This window comes from Monodon monoceros, unplaced genomic scaffold (genome assembly GCF_005190385.1).
Source record: "Monodon monoceros isolate NGI ecotype Baffin Bay Population unplaced genomic scaffold, NGI_Narwhal_1 Super_Scaffold_11, whole genome shotgun sequence".
Taxonomy (NCBI): Eukaryota; Metazoa; Chordata; class Mammalia; order Artiodactyla; family Monodontidae; genus Monodon; species Monodon monoceros.
In genome coordinates this window covers 77,747,860-77,759,687 of record NW_021703767.1, presented here as the reverse complement: position 1 = coordinate 77,759,687, position 11,828 = coordinate 77,747,860, and positions in this window count along the sequence as shown.

Here is an 11,828-nt window from a genome sequence, read left to right as displayed (position 1 = left end):
TGCTTTTTTTTTTTTTTTTTTTTTTTTTTAAGCTTCAGTTGCTTGTCTTTTGGTATTTTGGGTAATGGGCTTTTGGTGAGCCAGAGGCAAATCCACAAGCCACTTATGTTTGCCAGGACATGCAATAAAATTTAAAAATCAATAAAAATGCATTGAGAAACGGTGTTGGGTGTGTGTGTGTGTTTGTCTGTCTGTCTGTCTGCCTGCCTGTCTATCCTTTGGCCTTATTTTTACTGAGGTAGAGGAAAAAATACTGAAAGAAACATTAGAGAGATTCAAATATTGATACTTCTAATCCTGAAACAAAGTATCATTATTTTCTTATTTTAGCCAATCTAAAGACCAGGAATATTCACCTCATTTGGTACACAAGATACTCGCAGATTTAATATGTTATTTGATTGAGGTCAGAATGAGTGTGCTTTGGAACAGGGACTAGACTGCAGATATTCCTAATGTCTAATTTAATGACCTTCCCATGGAGCTCAGCAATGACCTCCTCAGGACTGCAGGCTGGAATGCAGATCACCCTGATTTTATGTGGGAACAGCACTGCAGATGGTGGGCTATGGCATGTTCCCCTTTAAACTCAGTGTTAAATATCACCTTTCAATTATATATATTGATTCAGCAAATGAAATATCTTCTATCAAAACCGTTTAATGATTTTTTTTTAAAGAAGTAAGTTTGTTCTTTTATGGACTGACATTAGATGGCATGAAAACAATTTAGTACCTTAGATTTATAAATAACTTTACAGCATAACATATATATGGTATTTACATATATAAATGTGTTTTCCTGTTAATAGTTGTAATCACATGATGAAAAAATGCATTCCTATTGGCAAGGCAGTTTCAGCTTCAATTAGGGGTACCAAAAGATTCCAGTTCTTATTCCTTAAAATTTAGGTGTTAGACCCATCAAAATGACATGGTTGATAAAATCACTGCCAGAAAAAGAAAAAGCAGTGAAAATGGTTAATCCTTGATATACTATTAAGGCACTTTTTTTTTTTTTTAAGATCTTTTTTGGAGTATAATTGCTTTACAATGGTGTGTTAGTTTCTGCGTTATAACAAAGTGAATCAGTTATACATATACATATGTTCCTATATCTCTTCCCTCTCGCCTCTCCCTCCCTCCTACTGTTAAGTGGGGCTTTGGACTGAATTGTCATTTCAAAGTCCCACTTTGGACTGAATTGTCATTTCTTTCTTTTTTTTGAGCAGTTCTAACCATTTGTATGGATTGGTACTTCATGACTTTTATTCTTTCTTAGAGGTCTTCTGAAGTGCATGGAAACAAAATTTTTTAACTTTAAGGCTTTTTTTTAAGAGAAGTTTTGGCTTCATAGCAAAATTGAGAGAAAAGTACAGAGACCACAGATGCTTAGCTTCCCTCATTATCAAACCTCCCCCTCCAGAGTGCTACATTTGTTACAACGGAGGAACCTATGTTGATACATCATTATCACCCAAAGTCCACAGCTTACATTAGGGTTCACTCTTGTGTTGTACATTTTATGAGTTTGGACAAACGTATAACAACATGTCCACCATTATGGTATCATAACGAGTAGTTTCACTGCCCTAAAAATCCTGTGTTTCACCTATTTATCCCTCCCTCCCAAAAACTCCTGCCAGCAACTTTTACTGTCCGGCAATTTTTTTAAATTGTCTCCATAATTTTGCCTTTTTGAAAATGTCATATAGCTAGAATCACAGTGTACAGTCTTTTCAGGTGGACTTCCTTCACTTAGTAGTGCACATACATTTAAATTTCCTCCATGTCTTTATGGCTTAATATTTTTTTTTCTTTTAGCACTGAATAATACTCTATTCTCAGGACATAACCAGTTTATTTGTTCATTTCCTATTGAAAGACATCTTGGTTGCTTCCAAGTTTTGACAATTATGAATGAAGGTGCTATAAACATCTGTGTGCAAGTTCTCACGTGGACATAAATTTTCTACTCCTTTGGGTAAATACCAAAGAGTGTGATTGCTGGATTGTATGATAAGAATATGTTTAAGTTTGTAGGAAACTGCCTAATTGTGTTCCAGAGTTGCTATGCCTTCCTATCAGCAGTGAATGAGACTTCCTGCTGTTCCACATCTTCACCAGCATTTGGTGGTGGTAGTGTTCTGGATTTTGGCCATTTTAAAAGGTGTGTAGTGGTATCTCGATGTCTTAATTTGAACATCCCTAATGACCTAAGTGGAGTATCTTTTCATATGTATATTCTTCATCTGTATATCCCTTTTGTGAGATGTCTGTTAAGGTCTTTGGCTGATTTTTTCATCAGTCTGTTCTCTCAACTCTGAACACTTGAAAGTTCTTAAGAATTCCAAAACTACTTTTTAAAAAAAGAATAAAATGTATCTATTGTAATTATCAAAGGGCCTTTATAAATCTAAAGTGCAGTATGGAGAGTTAGTTATTTTGTTTTCCCATATCTTGAGACATTGTCTCTTTTTCTCATTCTAGGAATTACTTTATCCTAACTTATCAATTAATTCAATGATCAAAGAACCCAAAGACTAAAATTTTCAAAAAGGAAGAATGGTGGAATTGTCCAAAACTATGCTGTCTAATATGGTAACTACTAGACATATAGGACTACTAAGTACTTAAAATGTGGCTATTCAAAACTGAGAAGTGCTATAAGTACAGATTGCACATTAGATTTCAGAGATTTAGAATAAAAATAATATAAAATAGTTCACTGATAATTTTGATGCAGATATGTGTTAAAAGATGTTACAGGTTAAATAAAATCTATTACTAAAATTAATTTTACCTCTTTTTATATTGTATGTGCCTACTTAAATCTGGAAAACTTAAATTTATGGAAGTGGCTTTCATTATAGTTTTATTGGACAACTGGCTTAGAAAGATGATGCAGTAAAAAGACTGGAGGGTGATTAAATGAATTTACTATTGTATAATTATTCAGTTTTCCTACTGTGTTGCTCAAAACTTTTGCATCATCTTTCAAGAACGTATAGGATAATGTGAGAGACATTTATCTTTGTAGTCTGCTTTTAGTTTTTTTTATAAGAATTCAGATTTAAAAAAAAATTTTCTCCTCATAATGCCCAAGAGATTAAAATTGACAGAGGAAGATGTTTCACAATTGTTAAATCAGAAGATAACTATAGAGAGTGCCACCTGGGACTCTAGCGATGGTGGTGGAATGAATTGTCTAAGTTAAATCTCAGACTGAGTCTTTGTGTGATGATATCTTAGATGAACTTTCTCAAACAAAAGGCTCAATGGTTGAGCAATATAGTTCTAAGGATGAAAAAGGATATATGGTACTCTTATATAGTTAATTATTAAACAGGTAAATTTCATCATGTAAATTTGGGGACAAGAGCCTGACCAATTCTATTTTTCTAAAAGGACATGTGACAGTATTCTTTAGCTCTAATGATTCTTGTCACCAAAATTTACCCAATATGCTTCACGAGTGGACAAATACTGAAGGTGGGTATGTATTGAAGGTATTGATAAATTGGAAGAAACTAGATGATGTAGAAATTTAACTCCCTGAATTGATCATTCTAATTGGTGTTTATGAATTTAAAAATAAAAATATTTTGCAATTTTGGAGCAAAGAATATGGTCATCCTCTCTCAACAAAACCATAAGCCATCAAATGTTATAATTATTTTTAAGTATTGCAAATAATGATGCAAATACAAGATGAACAATCAGAAGTAATGGTAAGCTAGAACATATCAGAGATGTATTTGAAATCCGTATATACAGGATGGTTATTTCCCAGGTTGCAGTGATAGTTCGTGAGCAGTTAATTGCATTCAGAGGATATTTCTCATTTTGTGTACACATACCTCTAACGTCATGAAAACAAAGAACACAATTTTAGGTTTACTATATTTAAGTTCTTATTAAAATTTCTGACGATGTTTTTCACTCTTCACTTCTGTACTTCATAAAGTTACTAAAATATTTTTAAAAGAAATTAGATGCAGATGATATTGGACAATGACTTTTTGCTGTTACACTGTTAGTTATTAGAACAACTTAACTAAACATACAGGACACCAAAGACTTACTGTTGATTAAACATGCTTGGATTATCTAAAATTTGCGTAGGACTTCTGAGATCCAGGGACTATATTTCTGTGTTTTGGTGCCCTGTCCAAAGTTTCTAGAAGGTAACCCAGGGATTATAGTTGGGATACAAGACACTGCTGATAGCAAAATAAAAGTATGAAATGATTGTATGTGTGTGGCGGGGTATACACTGGAGCCTTCCTGACTCAGGAATCTTGAGTCAGGACACCCGTAGACTGGCAGGAGACAGTATTCACTCTCCCTTCAACAATTCTTTCTCTTTTCATATTCCACAGTCCTCTTACTAGGTAAACTGAACATAGGATACGTCCAGCCTTGAGTATAGATTTCCCAGCATCCTCTTTGTAACTATAAAGGCCTTAGTATTTATTATTAGTTTATTATTATTTTTCTGAATTCAAGGCTTTTTTTTTTTTCTGGTGCTTCAGACTCATTCCAAAAATGGTATGCACATGTATAGATTTTCATGGAGATACAAAGAGAGAGTGGAGAGAACAATGGACCGAAGTCTGATGACTGCGGCCCGATGCTTAATTTTCTGCACCACAGTTTCAGCATCTGTAAAATGAGGAGTGTGAACCCCTAACTTGTTACTATTTCAGTAATTTCCTTTAGGAGAGAGCTGAAGGATGGCATAAAACAGCTCTGCCAATATAGGTATGAGGTTGTAGTTTTAAGACAAATTACAGTGTGAAAACTCAACAAATGTGTGTATAGGTATATATGTATATATATATAATATATGTATAATACATATACATTTTCAGATAATAGTGGTTCATTAAAGTTGTGCTCTTATTTTTTATTTTTATTATTTTTTTTAAAATGTATTTATTTTTGGCTGCTTTAGAGTCAGTGTTGGGTGTGTGCTTGAAATTTATGAGATTTGTAACTCCTCACACTAATCCTGAACCTACGTGCTAAGTGAGTGGCAAGTACTGGCAGGTAAATTTCTCTTTTGTGATTCTGATCAGAATTCTAGGCCTTGGATCCTGGAGGGACAGCATTTTGTAATTCGAGTAAAATTTAGATACAGTGGGCCAAAAGATGAGAAGAAATTTCTAGCAAAGAGAGCTTGGCTTACAGAACCATATATAGTAAATGAAGAATTTTATGGAAGTTTAATTCATCTGGCATTTGCTCTATAATTTGGGGAGTACCACCATTTTATCTGTAAAAGAAGTTATGATGATTTTGAATATTGGTTTTATATTCCTAAACTCTAGGTACTGTCTTTTACAAGTTGATCATTCTGCCCTACCATATTTTAGCTAAGTTCGCATTAGCTGTATTCAATTTTTTTTCCAACTTACCAATACCTTCCTAATACTACTCTGCTCCATTAATGAGTAAAAATTAGAGAAAGTACTTGAAAACACTCACTATGTCTAGGGTACAGAAAAGCTGGAATTTTAAATGAGAGTTTAAGGAGAAAGAAGACAAAGATCAACCCATTGCCAGATTCTGGGCTGTGAAATGAATAGAAATTCTGCTGTATCATTCCACAGGGCCTCCTGCCAAATACGTTTTGGATATGTTCAGAATGTTTGCTCTCAAGAGTTCTAGAATTACAGTGGCATCAAGGTATATTATAGCAAATTTTGGTATTCATAAATACCCAACAGGAAGGTTATAAAAGAATGTTCTTGGAAATCCATTTTTGTGAATCTCTCCCAGGCAGGAGAAACCAAGCCCTTGGAAAAAGATTTCTAAGTTCAATACTATTCTCAGGCCACTGAGAGGTGTGTGGGTGTGTGGATTTGAGTGCACATGTTTTTTTGTTTTTTCTTTTACTACTTTTAAGATAGGGGCATCTCAGTGTCCTTTTCCCTTCTTGCCTTTTGCTTCTTCAGAGACCTGGAGGTGTTTTACCTTAAGTGATGTACTTGTAAGCGGCACAAACTTTCAGCAAAATGCTGTGAATGTTGTTTTTGGAACATTCCTATTTCCCTGCCTGTTCCCCTCTCTTCCTTCCTACTGGAGACACCCACATCGTGTTCCATTCTCCACTCAAACCTGATGTTCCTAGGTGAGTGGTAATTCCCTCTACAATGGATAGGGCACCAGGGTTATTTGCACATGGCCAGGTGTTCCAAGCCATTCCTTGGAGATAGTGGCCTGACACTTCATTCCTATTGACCCTCACCCTCAGACTCATGATACCTTCAAGAGTCACATGCAGGGCAAGGAGTCACATCTAAGAGTAGTCTCACCCAGGCCCAGCAGAAGGCATCATAATGTCCCATGGTTGGCTGGTATTCAATCAGGATTTTGCAATCAATGGGTGTTTTGTCTTCTTAGATACTGCCCTTCTCCTTCCCTCTTATAATATCCTATCCATGAGTACAGAACATAGCTTGGCTGCCTCTCCCCTCCATCTTTCATCTCCTTAGCCTCATTACTTCTTGTCCTGGGGTACAATACCACAGTCTTTGCTCATCATCACAGCCTCTGTAACACTTTGACCTCCCTGGATGAGGGTAGCAGGGGTGTGAATGTCTGCCTCTCTCCCCTGATTGTAATGCATTCTTTCCTTCCCTGAGGAAAACACTCCCCTGTCTCTTGGCTGAAAGCCTATTTTCTTATGAACCCGGCTCCAATGATTTCCATGGTACTCTTACGCAATACCAGGCTCTCCTCCTTGTGTTGAATGGGTCGGTGCATTCCTGGTGAGAAAACAGAGATAGTAAACTCCGTTAAGGTGTGAGAATCTGAAAAGGTAGGCTGAGCTCAACAAAGATCTGCACAGAGGTAGCATGTAGGCTTTGGTGCTATGAAGACTCCCTTTGTGCTTCCTGTCCAAGGGGTTGCTCAGCTACCCTTGATAGTTTCTGATCTGTGCAAGGCACTGTGGGAAATTCATGGCTGAGAAGGACACAGCACTATGATCTTAGAAGTGGAGTCCAAAAAGAGCTTAGGAATCGTCTAGTCTAAGTTCCTCATTTTATGGAGTAGGAAACTGATGTCCAGGCAGGAAATAGGACTGTCCAGCATCTCACAGCAGGGCTGCATCCAACTAGCCAATAGCAAGGAAGAACCTTCCCTTCCCACTTTCAGTGCAACACAACCCAGTGTCTACTTCAAAAAGGTCTCTTTTCCATACCACAGCAAGGCCCTTGCTCTTGTTCTTATTCTTTTCGTTTTTCTCCCTCTCAATAGAACATGGCAATTAATAATTTTGGATGCTGCTTACAAGTCGATCTTTCTCTAGCTCTCTATTTGCTTTACTGTTTTCCCACCCCCATGCTTTTGTTTAGCCATAAAGACTCCTGACCTGAAGCACTCTCTGTAATTCATATAATAGGGGTATTAGAACCAGTTATGACTTTGATGTTCTCAGGGCTATGCAAAGCAGGCCTTGCTGCCTCTGCCACTTGGTTGGCTCTTTTGGGTTGTTGTTTTTTTAATTTGTTTTTGAATGCAAAGACACACTGTGGTGCTTGGATAAAGAATGAACATTTCTGCTTACACAAAATTTCTTTTTAAGGAAAAAATATGTAGCCAGTTCCATTGCCTATCTAGCAATGGAAAACCTAGGTTCTCCTTGACCAGTTTTGGATAACATCTCTCACACTATCAAGAAATCAGTGTTCTGGATTCACTTCATTATAAAGCAGAAACTAACAACAACAACAACAACAACTATATATATATATAAAAGAAATGTTAGGGGGATAAAGAATGAGGCAGATATATATGTATCTATGTGTAAAAATTTACAAGAATAACTTATGTGAAAAAAGCAAGGTATAGAAGATTGTGTGTAATATTATGTATGTATGTATGTTATATGTATATACACAGATATATACGTGTAGGCACGTATATGTATACACACACCCACGTTCACGGACAACTATTAAAGGAGTCCATAAAAAACTGGTAATGGAATTCTCTGGTGGTCCATTGTTTAGGACTCGGCACTTTCTCTGCCAGGGCCCCGGGCCTGGGTTCAATTCCTAGTTGAGAAACTAAGATCCTGCAGGTCAAGTGGCACGGCCAAAAAAAGAAAGAAACAAACTGGTAATGGTGTTTGCCTTTGAGAAGGAGTGTGGAGTGGCCGGAAAAGAGCATGGGAGGAGAGAAATATACTTTTCATTGTATATAACTTTGTATTCTAGAATTTTCTACCATGTGCCTATATTACCTGTTCAATAATAAATAAATAGATAGATTTAAAAAATCAGTGTTCTGCACTGAAGAGTGTGTACACGGAATATGTGTTGAATGGAAGGGTGAATGACAGCTAGGCTCTGCAGTCTGACCCCTATATTCTCATCTTGACTTCACTACTCATCACCTGGTGACCTTGAAAAAATTATTTAACTTCTCTGCCCGATTTTCCTTATGTGTAAAATGGGGTAGTTGTGATCCCTCATTACTCTGTTAATGCCTGCCAAGTATTTTTTTAAAGCCTAAGCGTGGTGAATTGTCTCTATGTATCAATTTTATTTTATATTTTCAATAGAAAACGTCTCTAGCTCTGTCATAGGTGAGTCCTGAGCACCTGCCAGGTTAAGGCTCCTAGTCTGAATTTCTAAGTTTGGCAAAGGGTTTTCTCTGAGAAAGATCCTCCACATTTTGTAAGGAAAGCACTAGGCGTTTTTTCTCCATTCATGTTCAGAGACATCGCATAAATCCCAGTCTGGGATGATGAAGAGATAATAGAGATAGAAATGGGAGGAGCTGTACTACAGGGAGTAGGGACAACACAGACAGGAGAGTCCAGAGCCTGGGTTCTGATGCTCCTTCTGCTATGAACTCACAGGAATCCTTGGACAAGACACGGCAGTCTCAGTCATTCCCATCTCTAAGAAAGTACAGAGCTCTAAGTTTTCTTCTATCATTAGTATTCTAGACACATATAGTTCTCCATGAGGTAACCCACCATTTGAGAAAGATAACGAGGACTTGACTACATCCTGACATTACACAGCTAAAATTAAGAGACCATAAAAATTAATACTGTTTAGGAAAAATCCGTGGGAGGTGCTAATGGGAATCGCTGGGATAAAAACAAAGATTTGTGCAATAGCTAGAGGTATTTTCCATGACAATAACCCCTCATACCATGCTTTTCGCAGCTGAGACACCCTTTTCTAATCTCTCAGGAAATAGAAGAGACAAGGTCAACACAAGGGAAAAGAAGTGGCAATAGAAGTGTTCTAGATTATTCATACACATACAGAAATATTACCAAGAAAAACAAAGCTAAAGAAAATCTGGTGAAAGTCCTTATGATTTAGATTCATTGCAAAAATAAGTATTAAATCTTTCTATTTTTCACATACATTAATACAAACTTTTCTAAGAAATTTCATATAAATGATCTCTTTTGACTTCCACAATCCTGCAAAATAGGCAGAGCGAATATTATCCGCTATAGTTTATGGTTGAGAAAGCTGAGCTTCTGAGAAGTTATACACATGCCCAGGTTCACAAAGCTACTTTGTGGTAGAATCAGAGGTCACACCAAGTCTTTCCATCCTAGTTCAAAGCTTTTTTCCATATCTCTAAATAAGCAAGTAATTTTTCAGTGGGTCACTCCCCTTGGGCTTAACTCCTACAGATCCAGGAAGCTGAAGCCTGTGGTCTTATGCCAGGCAGTTTCGGAATCTATCATCCACAGATTATATTCAATGAACCCAGACCCCAGTTGGAGGGATAACCCTTCAATTGCTGGCCATTACCAACAGATAAAGTCCATCTACAGTCTGTCACTGGTTTATGCTTTAAGTCTAAGGTCATCCAACCAAGCTTAAGTATCCAACATTCTCTGCTAGAATGTAATCTTCACTAGGCAGGGTTCTTTGCATTGTTCACTGATGAATCCTAATACAGCAGTCACTCAATAACTTTGTAGAATGAACAAACTATCCTTGAATCTTCATACTTCTGTGCACTGCTATGCTATTCTCTCCAACAGAATGTCTTGAGCACTCCCTCACGCATCTCAGCCTACATCTAGGGCTAACTATCTTTCAAGTATTAAATCAAGCATCACCTCCCCAACGAGGTTTCCTTGATTATCCATCATGGAAATGACTCTATAGCACTTAGTTGCATTCCTGTGTCCATGATACAGTATGGAGGACTTCTGCTATTCAGTTTGATTTTTCTTTTTTGGCCGGGGGTTGTTTCTGAACGCTAAAACATCATTTTAATTGTTGTGATGTAGAACATAAACAATACTTCCCTTATCCTCTGGGAGAAAAAATGGAAAAGAAAACAGAAAACAAAGCAAATAGAGTATATTTCCAATTACACTACCTATCTGTCAAAAATGCCTTTTAAAAAAAACAGGTACTTTTTTTTTTAATAGCCTTATATGTCTTTATTTTTTTTAACATTTTTATTGGAGTATAATTGCTTTACAATGGCGTGTTAGTTTCTGCTGTATAACAAAGTGAATCAGCTATACGTATACATATATCCCCATATCTCCTCTCTCTTAGATCTCCCTCCCACACTACCTATCCCACCCCTCTAGGTGGTCACAAAGCACCAAGCTGATCTCCCTGTGCTATGTGGCTGTTTCCCATTAGCTGTCTATTCTACATTTGGTAGTGCATATATGTCCATGCCACTCTCTCACTTCATCCCATATTACCCTTCCCCCTCCCCGTGTCCTCAAGTCCATTCTCTACGTCTGCGTCTTTATTCCTTTCCTGCCCTTAGGTTCAAGAGAACCATTTTTTGTTAGACTCCATACATATGTGGTAGCATACAATATTTGTCTTCCTCTTTCTGACTTGCTTCAATCTGTATGACAGACTCTAGGTCCATCCACTTCACTCCAAATAACTCAGTTTCTTTTCCTTTTATGGCTGAGTAATATTCCATTGTATATATGTGCCACATCTTCTTTATCCATTCATCTGTCGATGGACACTTAGGTTGCTTCCATGTCCTGGCTATTGTAAATAGTGCTGCAATGAACATTGTGGTACATGACTCCTTTTGAATTATGGTTTTCTCTTGGTATATGCCGCATAGTGGGATTGCTGGGTCGTATGGTAGTTCTATTTTTAGTTTTTTAAGGAACCTCCATACTGTTCTCCATAGTGGCTGTAACAATTTACATTCCCACCAGCAGTGCAAGAGGGTTCCCTTTTCTCCACACTCTCCCCAGCATTTATCGATTTTTTGATGATGGCCGTTCTGACCAGTGTGAGGTGATACCTCATTGGAGTTTTGATTTGCATTTCTCTAATGATTAGTGATGTTAAGCATCCTTTCGTGTGTTTCTTGGCAATCTGTGTATCTCCTTTGGAGAAATGTCTATTTAGGCCTTCTGCCCATTTTTAGATAGGATTTTTTGGTATTTTTGATATTGAGCTGCATGAGCTGCTTGTATATTTTGGAGATTAATCCTTTGTCAGTTGCTTCATTTGCAAATATTTTTTCCCATTCTGAGGGTTATCTTTTCGTCTTGTTTATGGTTTCCTTTGCTGTGAAAAAGCCTTTAACTTTCATTAGGTCCAATTTGTTTATTTTTACTTCCATTTCTCTAGGACATGGTTCAAAAGGATCTTGCTGTAATTTAAGTCATAGAGTGTTCTACCTATGTTTTCCTCTAAGAGTTTGATAGTGTCTGGCCTTACATTTAGGTCTTTAATCGATTTTGAGTTTATTATCATGTATGGTGTTAGGGAGTGTTCTAATTTCATTCTTTTACATGTAGCTGTCCAGTTTTCCCAGCACCACTTATTGAAGAGACTG